Source organism: Littorina saxatilis, linkage group LG8 (genome assembly GCF_037325665.1).
Source record: "Littorina saxatilis isolate snail1 linkage group LG8, US_GU_Lsax_2.0, whole genome shotgun sequence".
NCBI classification, from domain to species: domain Eukaryota; kingdom Metazoa; phylum Mollusca; class Gastropoda; order Littorinimorpha; family Littorinidae; genus Littorina; species Littorina saxatilis.
The window spans coordinates 71,215,169-71,225,112 of NC_090252.1; positions in this window are offsets into that span (position 1 = coordinate 71,215,169).

Consider the following 9,944-nt stretch of genomic DNA (forward strand, 5'->3'; position numbering starts at 1 on the left):
ACATGCGACTCATTCCGTGGTGGAGGGTCACATATATACAAAAATAGAGATTCATAACTTCAGCTCTCATACATTGAAAAAAAGTAAAACAGCAACCATACAGGTACAATCGTTACTAAGAATTTGCCCTTTACCACGTTGCATGCAGATTTGTTTCTACCCTGTAAGCGTCCAGTAGCGAGCAAACGCCCAACCCTACTTTATGTCATGAATACCTTTTAACCCATCCACCCTCCACGCCCCCGCCCCCCCCCCCCCACAAAGGTATATATAAAAAAAGTGTCTAATAGATTTTAACCCTTTTCGCAAAATACTGAGATATAATTCCAGTGAATAACGAAAATATTCTGCGATAAGGTCATATTGTTGAGTTCATTCTTGTGCCACTCCAGTCTCTCGATAGCCATGCCAACAGTGGACGAAGAAATGACAGACTCATCTAGTGTTTAAGAGGTCGATGTTGGTTGATTTAAAGAGATCGAGTGAACGGATTTTTTTTTAATATGCTGTGTTTGACATCATCCAACCCCACCGCCTCTCTCTCTCTCTCTCCCCAGGATTTTGCTAGATGGCTTTGACCAGGACACATGAACTGACTATAATTATAATATTTCAGTGTGTGCAAGTTTGTGACTTTTGTTTAGACACACGTGCTGCTGCTCGTAACGCTTGATATACGAAGTTATCATTTTCATTTGTAATATGGGCATGTGTTCTAAAACCATGACACAAAGGGATTGTTGTGGTTAATGTCCATGTTTCAATCTGGCGAGGCACTTGCACACACGCAAACGCAGGTCACAGAGAAAGGTACACGGAGAGTATAGTCATTTTTGCACAGCAACAATCCTACCAGCATTCTCATACCAAGTGATCAAATGCCGCTATTTCTCACGAGGAACAGATTCAGCACGGGGTACAGTAACAAGTAAACACCCATCTTTGAGCGAAATTGGTGCGTAAGGGGTGTGGGCGCTTACAAGGTAGTTTACAGCAAATAGATTTGAATGAATGTGAATCACAGTTAGCAAAAGACCCGGATGATAAACCAGCAGTGTTAAGGAGAGAAAAATTAAAATTGAGTTTAGAACTAATTGAAAATGCCGAATTACACAGTGCTCAAATAAGATCGAGAGAAAAATGGATTGACGAAGGAGAAAAAAATACCAAATATTTTTTGAATTTAGAAAAACATCGTGCAAATGCAAAATTAATACCAAGTCTTGAACTGGATAGTGGAACAGTAATTACAGATCAATTCGATATATTAGAAGCACAAAAGGATTATTATCAAACTCTTTATAAACGTTATAGTATTGGATACGAATACGAATACGAATACGAATACTTTATTATCTCATACAGAGAAATTTCAGTGTGGTGCACATTAAAAGACAAAACAAATAATAAGACAACAGATAAAAATACCATACGAAGCATACTACACTCGCGCACGCATATGTACACTAACAGGAATAGTAACATGATTCCAAATAGGTTAATTGCCGTCAGCTTTAGCTAAAAGTTTAACGCTAAAAACTATCATTATCACAGGACTAGATATGTCATTGAACAATATTTATCACAGGACTAGTCATTCGAGGGTTATCACACTCAGCATAAGGGTGCACATCAAAGAGTATAAAAAATATTCATCACAAAAATCAGTGCATATGTTCACCGGCACACATACTAGTTTTAATTAACTTAGGTATTTAAAAAGCCAATTGACTTTGGAATAAAACTGTTCTTAGTTCTGAGCGTGCGGAATCTGGGAGTGCGGAGGCGACGTCCTGAGGGCAGGACCTCAAAGTGGTGAGCGAGCACATGACTACTATCCTGGATGATGCAGCAGGCCTTTCGTACCACACGTCGTTCATACAGCACAGTCAGTCCTTCCTGTCTCACCCCCACAATCTTACCACATGTGTTCACCACCCGCCCAAGCACATTCTTACTCTTCACACACAGACCTCCATACCAGCAGATGAAAGAGAAAGTGAGAATGGATTCAATGAATGAAGTATAGAATGTTTGGAGGATGCGGCTGTTGATGTTCAGACTTCTGAGCTTTTGTAAGCATTAGATTCTTGACTGACACTTCTTGTGGATAGCTTTAGTGTTTGAGGAGAAAATTTAGTTTGTTGTCAATGACTGTACCGAGATATTTGTATTCAGTCACTCGCTCAACTTTCACACCATCTATGTACAAATCTGAAACTGTAGCTGGGTTTTTGCGAAAGTCAATAACTAGCTCTTTTGTTTTTGTCACATTTAGGTCTAAACAGTTATCTTTACACCAGGAGCTGAAATTTTGAACTTCAGAAAAATAAACAGAATCAGAGTCAGACAGGTCTTCAAGGGCAGAATCGTCAGAATATTTCACAAGAGGGGTCGTAACAGTGCCTTGACAATCGTTAGTGTATAATGTGAACAGAACTGGAGACAATACTGTGCCCTGAGGGGCTCCAGTAGAAGTACTAACTATGGATGAAAGTGCGCTATGGAAACGGACGGACTGGGTTCTGTTCACTAGAAACTGTGTGATCCAAAGGACGAGTCTGGGAGTGACGTTGTAAGAAAGCAGTTTTTGAACAAGCAGGTGAGGTTGTATTGTGTTGAAAGCAGATGAAAAGTCTATAAATAGAATACGAACGAAGGAACCAGGTCTTTCTAAGTGACTATATGCTTGTTGCAGAAGTGTGAGTGTGGCGTCATCTGTACCTCTGTTTTTCTTGTAGGCAAACTGAAAAGGGTCCATGAAAGGTTGTGTGCAGTTGAGAAGACGAGGCAGAAGGATGCGTTCAAAACATTTCATTACTACCGAAGTGAGGGCAACTGGACGATAGTCATTGAGCTGTTTGGGTCTACTGTTTTTAGGAACGGGACAGATGGTTGACTTTTTCCACACATCAGGAACAATACAGTCCCTGAGTGACCAAGTGAAAAGCTGACTGAAAACTACAGACAACTGTGCTGCACACCACTTCAAGGTCCTGCCCCCAAGACCATCAGGACCAACAGCCTTACGCACCTTAAGTTTCTGAAAAACAGACTGCACCACATCACCCTCGATCTCGAAGTCGTCGTCGTCAGAAATGGATGGTGGTTTAAACGATAACATTAATTCCTTTTTGCAAGACTGCGACTTTCCTCAGTTAAAAACCAACTGGAGTGCAACATTTTTATTGCTTCAATCAAAAGTAACAGCAATTGTGTTTTCAGCGTAGCAATAGGGTCCGATATTTAGACGAGTCGTATTATACTTGTTCGAGTCTAAATATCGGACCCTACTCCTACATTGAAAACACAATAGTGGTCATATTGCTATTCTGACATAATATTCTGTGTCGAACAATATGGTTTTTTTTCAGGAACCGCTACCAGCTACCAAAATGGTCCACGTTTCCTATTGCAGACGACGGTTCAGTGCGCATATTCCTTACGCATGTAACCACGCAAATCACCGAACATTGAAAAACCCGCGGAGACCTATTTGGAGAAGACACGACATAACCGGATGTTTGGGATTATGTCAATATGCCAGGTTTTATTTGACGTCACGTAGCATACTTGCCTACCTATTAATATACTAATTGTTCGAAAGTCTGACTTCTTTTGCGGAGAGTGATTTTGCGTTTTATGACTGCAGAAAATCTGTGGATGATAAGAGCAGAAGAAAGTCAACCACTAAATGTTTCAGACAAACTCATCGAATGTGGAAACATGTTGAAACCTTGTTATATCTTTGATATGACAAAACAATTGTTTTAAATGAAACAGATGTGCTCATTGGTGTGTACGACAAGGATGGCTTAACACATGACATGTAGAAGTATCCTACTCATTAATTTTGATTGGAAAAATGTGTATTACATGTAGTAAATTTAGATAGGGACATCACTTGAAATATTTATTATATTTAGTACTCAGGTGCCTATTGTAAAACAAAAGCAAGTCAATGAGTGTTTGAAACCTTAATAGTGTAGAGAAAAGCGCCGTGCACATACATATGTTTTTGGTCTCTTTTTACATTTAGTCAAGTTTTGGCATGAGGGTAGTGGCAGTGTATGTGTGAGTGTGTGTATGTATAAAGTTATTCCGAGAAAACTACTGGTCCGATCTTCATAAAACTTCACATTAGAGTTCCTCAATATAATATCCCAAGACAGTTTTTCTTTCTTTGGATAAATGTCTTTGATGACGTCATACCCTGCTTTTTGTGAAAGTTGAGGCGGCACTGTCACGCTCTCATTTTTCAACAAAATTTGTTGAAAGTTTGGTCAAGTAATCTTCGACGATGCCCGGACTTTAGTATTGCATTTTAGCTTTGAGGCTTAACATTTAAATAATGAGTTTGCTCATTAAAGTTGTCATTAAAATAATTGTTTCGCAAACAGATTTGAAATTGATTGCATCCTATTCTTCATCAAATTCTGAATTAAAAAAATATATATATGTTACGTTTACTCTTAAAATGTAATCACAATTAACGAAAATAGGTAAATTAGTACTTCGATTATAATTTTTAAGACATCGATCCAAACATGATTTCATCTTATTCTTGATCATTTTCTGATTCCAAAAACATATAGAAATAATATGTTGTATTCAAAATAAGTCCCGCAGTGGGGCACTGCGGTTATGAAATTAAAAGCCCCTCCTGTTTTTGGAACCGCAGGAGCTTTCTAGTTTGCTGTTAGGTAGATTTTTGGTTCCTCTTTCCTGTCATGCTCTCTTTTTCTTAATGAATTCTTTTCTTTTTTCTGCCTTCTTGCTCATTCACCTGTATTTTTTCCAAAAATCTCTTCTCTTGCCGCTTGTCTCGCGATTCATGTATAGTTTAATCTGTTAGTGTTCTGATGTAAGTCCAGCAGTAGATAGGTTAAGCCTATTTTAACATACTGGAAACTGGTAATCTTCCAGTAGGTATTAATTTAGTTTTACTAAAGCCTGCTGGGACACAAGTAATGGGTTAGTGCATTTGTAAACAGGAATCGCTTGACAAGTGGCCCCCTTCATCCCCCCCCTTCCTCGTCCTGATATGGCTCTGCGTAGTCGGCTGGACGTTAAGCAACAAATAAACAAACAATTCAAAATAAGCTCGGAAAAATAAAAAGAATACAGAAAAGCGTGCTTTTCTGCTTTCCGCAATACGCCATTGTTGGCTTATCAGTTTCACCTCGTGTTGCACGAGAAAAGTGAACGATTTCCATGTGCCGTGGGGATTGACAACGCTGTTTTGTCTTCGTGAAAAAATGCAGTGCGTTCAGTTTTATTCTGTGAGTTCGACAGATTGGCTAAATGTTGTAATTTCGACTTATGCAACTTGTTTATATTTGTATATGAGAATTCTTAATGTACAAGAGGGAAGACAATCTCGTTTAGCCTGTGCATTAAGCTGATAAAAATAGGTCAGCTGAACTTGCAAACTTTTGTGCAGCCAGGTTGTAGTTTTCCTCTATCTCTTAGCAAAATTTTGGCACCAAGGCTAGTTACTCGTTTTTAAATCTGTAGCTTGGGTAAACTCGGTCAGTTCAGAGAGCCTAGTGACCACAAACCGCCCTTTATCTTAGTTCCCCCTCCCCGAAACATCTGGTCAAGATGGCGGCTAATTGGCTGGATGTGCCCCCCTTGTAAACTGTACGCAGTGACTGGAGTTTCAGATTATAGGATTTTGGTCGTCCTGACTTTTCTGAGAATATTTTAATCACATCTTTTTGGATGCAGCATATAGGATGTCCCTTTTGGTTTTAGAATCGATTTGTATTGATGTTTTAGAAAAAAAGAATAGTTGAGGTTAACAGTTGGTTTATATGAAGTCTGAGTTAGGAAGTGGTTTTCACCCTCCCTTTCTATTTGTTCTTCTTTTTTATGTTTTTTATGGTCGTGCTTATCATATTCTACTTCAACACACACACACACACACACACACACACACTCTCTCTCTCTCTCTCTCATTTTTTGTTAGCTTCCCTTTTCTTGATCTTTTCTTCCATCCGTTTTTTCAATATAAACTTAGCAAAAACATCATTGCAACAAATTTCGCACCCAAATTAAAGCATTAATTCCAGTCATTTCATGAAAACTTTAAATGTCAATTAAGGCCGTTCACTTAACTATCAGGATCATTTTTGGATCAAAGATTCCTTTTCCATTGATCACGTGACCGCCGCTCAGATAAGGGTACCCTGAAAATCGACAAGTCAAAAAGTAAGGTAACCCTCAAAATAGACCAGAGCCAAAATAGACGGAAGGGCAACATGAAAAATCGAAACAAAATCACAATTAGCAAAACTTTGCAACTTTGACACACCAGAAGAAAGTCAAATCAAGTATCTACCCTGAACTGATTGTTTTGTTTAGCTACCTTGCGTATTTCGTGCGAAATGCTATTCCTACTGCTGCAGGTGTCGATCGCAAGAGCGCCAAAAACCGGACTTTTTGCGTCATTTTCTATGGGTATCATGACAAAAAACGCTGCACTTCTATCTATATATATATACGACTTGTGTCTGTGTGTCTGTCTGTGTCTTCGCGATGCACGGCCAAAGTTCTCGATGGATCTGCTTCAAATTTGGTGTCCATATTCAGATACACCCTGCACAAAATCTGGTCGATGAGATATTTCAATACGTGCCATCAGCGCGCAGCGCTGAACCGATTTTGTGCGCGCTGAACCGATTTTGGTTCCACCTCAGCTACCCGGGCCCCCATACCGACACACCAAAGCCAAAGTTCTCGGTGGATCTTTTTCAAATTTGGACACCGTATTCAGCTACACCCCGGACACAATATCATCGATGAGATATTTCAACACGTGCTCTCAGCGCGCAGCGCTGAACCGATTTTGGTTTTTGTGTTCATTTCACCATTATAAGTAACTCTTCCTTATCTTCTCATCTTCTCCAGGTTTTCAGCGTTTACCTCCCTTCCTTCGTATGGTGCACTATAGTATGAGTGGGGCGTCTTCGGATATTCCCGGCGTTCTGTTACTATTTTTAGAAGGTCACCGCAGTGTCCAGAACGTTAATTGGACCCGTAAATTATCCTCACTGTAAAAGTGCAAAGGTCGAATCAATTTATAGCCACGCGAAAAATACACTGTCATCTATCTCTCTATAGATACGGCTTCTCTGTGTTTGACTGACTATTAGGGTTTAACGTCCTCTTAGACCAACTGGTCTATATTGGGACAGGTATTGGTAATACGTTGAAGATATGGTGTGATACTTTGATTCGAACAAGCCCGCTGTGGCTGTCTTCTTCGACACACCAGCATTGGGTTTGTCTCGTCAAAGTATCAAAATACGATCATGATAATTGGAGACGAGAGATGATGCATGCGTGTCTTCGTGTTTTCCAAGCCCTGAGACTTTCGCTGTGAACGTGGGATCTTTTTCGTGCGCATGTGTGCACACGGGGGTGTTCGGACACCGAAGAGAGTCTGCACAAAGTTGACTCCAAGAAATAAATCTCTCGCCGAACGTGGGGATCGAACCCACGCTGATAGCGTCAGCGACCAACTGGCTACAAAGCCAGCGCGCTACCAACTGAGCTACGTCCCCTCCCTCTGTGTTTGTGTGTGTGTGTGTGTGTGTGTGTGTGTGTGTGTGTGTGTGTCTCTCTCTCTATGTGAGCAACACCTGGGGATTGTTCAGTTCTGTTTGTGATGTGGTCTGGCGGCTTTTGTGTATTTGTATGTACTGGCCTTCCATAACATAACAGTTCAAAAGGGCTTACAGATAAGCTATAAATTGCTCAATCCTGTTTGAGTGGAGTTCGCCTCCAAAGGTGATTAACACGGTTACATTCGTCGACAAGGATGGGACTCGATATGGTCAGGAATGGCATTATGGCCACTGAATCATTTTCGTGCTGTTCCCATTCCACGAATCTGGGAGGGACCTAAGCTTGGCGGGTCCATTGTTCGGACCCGGCGAAGCCGGCGTACGGCTCTAAGTACTTCTTCCCGGCGAAGCCGGCTACCCGGCGAAGCGGGTATTCATTCTAGTTACTAATGACTTGGTGAATAGCTTTCAAAACTTGCAGAATGTTTTACCAACATACTAGAGATACTGGATCGTTACAGTTTTTTTTTATTCAGATGTAAAGCAATGTTTCGGAAAATGGATTTTTACAGTTCCCCTGCCCGATTTTACTTGTATTTTAGGACTTCGAATCGGTTTTGTTTTTGGCAGGTTGGTTAAACCATCAGGGTACCCACGGGTTATGCCCGATTTTCCATCCATTTAACGGATTAGAATGGATAAGAACAGTTTTTAGTTAGGTTCCGAAAGTCGTTTCCAACCCAAAAAGTGCTGCTCGATTTGTAGACAGTTTAAAGACTTAATTAGAACATTTTGTTCGTGAAACATGAAGACACTGTATTATATGACCAACTTGGATTTTTATATATAGATACATTTTCTAAGAACGAACCCTAATGTCTGTTTTTTTTTTAGTGTCTTGAACTGAATATAAATTGGAACTCTATTGCACTCTTGTTGACTTTATATATTTTGTTGTCTCTTCGTCTGGTGCCTTTGTTTGATTACCATCCTGACAAATGTCTTTCACACACTATTGCACCACAACATAATAGGCACAGTCGCTCAAAGTTAAAGTTTATGTGAGGCTATTACCCTTCCAGAAATTGATTTAAACTTTTATGAATAATAATATATTATTGTATTTAGTGATATGATAAGATTGTATGACAGATTTAAAGTGTTTGACATATGTACATGTGTTTAAATACATCCGACGAAGATAATACATATCTAAAAATAGAAGTGGGAACCTGACACAACTGTCTATGCCAGAGATAGGAAAGCAAACAGAGACTTTTAAGGCATTTTTATGAGAGATACACTGCTAATATAAGAAAATAAAATAAGCGGTTATGTGTAGTTGAAACATAGATTATTTCATAATCGTTGTAAAGTTATTTTACATTGATTTATATTTCATCTAATGGTCGGTTTTGTTAATTGGTATATCTAGTTTTGTGTAATTTTATTTGTAATTTTATGACCTTTTGTTTTTGAAAAAAAAGAGTTTAGAAAGATAGAATGTTGAGTAATAATAATAATTGTCAGTAAGTACTGGTGTCACATGACTGATGTGAACCAGTTGATTGGCTAATGGCGATGCGCTAAAACTGTTAGCGCACTCTTGGAGTGCGCTAACTTTTCCACAAAGCGTATTCTTCCGCCCTTTGCCTAAGCGAGACTGTACTCTCATCCTCAGAATTAATTAATGACATGTAGCTTATATTCTCCACAATACCAATGACCATAAATTTCCTGCTTCTCAATTAAAGCAGAAGTGGGTTTTTTTCTGACAGATTGCATGTGCCTGTGCCACAGTTGCCACTGATCTAAAAATAGAACCCGCTGTGTCTAATTTTTCAGTTTCGACTTGCAAAGATTCTTCTCATAATTATGCCGTGTTAGTGGCATGTAGCTTATTATCCACATTACCAAATGATGAGTTAGTATATACAATTCCCAGCAGCTAACAGAAAACACAAGTGTTATTCCGGCTAGATCAGCATTTCGTAGCAGACTACACTGAAATACGACTGCATCTGTTCAGTAAATGAATGGTTTCCGAATTATTATTTCAAGGCAAGAACAATCGGAATCGAAAACGTGTAGTGTTTAGAACGGTCTTACCATATATAAGACTTATTACCAGCCTGCCTCATGCGTGCAGACTCAGTGCAACGTGACGAGCAATTTTTGTTTTTGAAATGAGACTGTCGCACAGTGGTTCGATTGCCATAGCCTAGCAGACGACATAAACCCCGCTCAGCAAATTAACATGTTGGGCAAATGTGAACGATAAAACGATGGGGATATAATACGTGTAGGGTTCAGAGCATTCTTACCGTTCATATTTAGTACCAGACTCCCCGATGAGTGAAGATACCACACGAG